Source organism: Propithecus coquereli, unplaced genomic scaffold (assembly GCF_000956105.1).
Source record: "Propithecus coquereli isolate 6110/MARCELLA unplaced genomic scaffold, Pcoq_1.0 Scaffold1, whole genome shotgun sequence".
Taxonomy (NCBI): domain Eukaryota; kingdom Metazoa; phylum Chordata; class Mammalia; order Primates; family Indriidae; genus Propithecus; species Propithecus coquereli.
In genome coordinates, this window is record NW_012133857.1 from 11,412,716 (window position 1) to 11,414,132 (window position 1,417).

Below are 1,417 nucleotides of genomic sequence, written 5' to 3' on the forward strand. Positions count from 1 at the left end.
CTTGTTACCTTGTGGTGTGCTTCCTCTAGCTCCTACTGTGGTCTTTGATCTGATAGAAGCTTAATTACTTTATCTCTAGAACCTGGAGTATACGTCAACAACTTCTAGAGTGTCAAGAACCACATAGAAAGTGGATAAGAAGACTGAAGTGGACCTGAGAATAGGAGGGGGGAAATAGAGGCAGAAAAGAGACATTCAAAAGACAGCTGGGAATAATATGCAAATGTTCCCCAAATTCCACTGAGTGAAGGAGCTTAGCAGTTAAAATCTAGGTAAAGTCAGGAGTGTCATGGAAAACCCCCAGGTTCAAGCAGACGGTAACTGAGAAAATAATGCTTGAATTCAGTAGAAGTCAGTCATTTGGTGACTATCGTGGTACCTGAGGGCAATGTCACTTTTCAAGTGTAACTAAAGAGAAAACGCCACTGAATACCCATTCTGAAAAGAAGAGACTTGAGAAAACATATGGCATGGTTTTAGAAAGTTGAAGCAAGGTTTCTGAGACTTGGAAGAAACAAACACAAAAAGAGGTGAGGAGAGAAAACTGATGCAAGATGGAAGATAAAACACTTTGCATGAAAAAATAAGGTTCTCTCAAACTGTACAGAACTGTTTTCCAGTCTGTTGTCTTCTTGTCATTTGATTGTTCCCCAAATTCCACTGAGTGAAGGAGCTTAGGAATAAAAATCTAGGTACAAATTTTCTGGGTCCCTGTTTTCTTTCTCTAGAATAAGGAATAATATCAATCTTATAATGTTGATCTAGGACGTATTTCCATAAAACGTAAATACGTTTATTAAAAATGCTCCATAGATTAAGGGTTAAATTTCATTTATCTGGAAATGCTATTCTCAGGAATACTACTTGTCATTCTCCCTGCTAACTATTTTATATACTCAAATTATCGCTCTACAGATTGAGTGTGGGGTTGAAGGCTTTAGAAAAGACGTTGTTAAAATACACAGTGGCAGGGATTTTGTAAATCCCATTTCTCAAGCAGAAAAATCTGTTTTAATCTATGTTCACAAGTACTCATTCTAGACCCAGCCTGAGCACTCACGTTTTTCTCTATAATCCAAGTTGTCTTTCATTTCCTCTTTAATCTTCATCATCCCTGTTAATGCCCAATGTAAGTCCTGCCTCCGTGCTGCTTTTTCTTATTTCTTCAGCCTGTCTTCCACTCTCCCTTTGAGTTTGATCCATGATGAGTTGTCAAATTAATTTTCCTGAACTCTGCTTTGAGGCGTTTTCTCATTGATTAAAAAATTATTTTCCCAATGAAATTGTAAGTGTCCCAGGGTGAGGAGTGTGTCTTGTGGGTCATTTGTGCCTCCTGCATGTTTTTTTTTTTTTTTTTTTTTGAGACAGAGTCTCACTGTGTTGCCCGGGCTAGAGTGCCGTGGCGTCATCCTAGCTC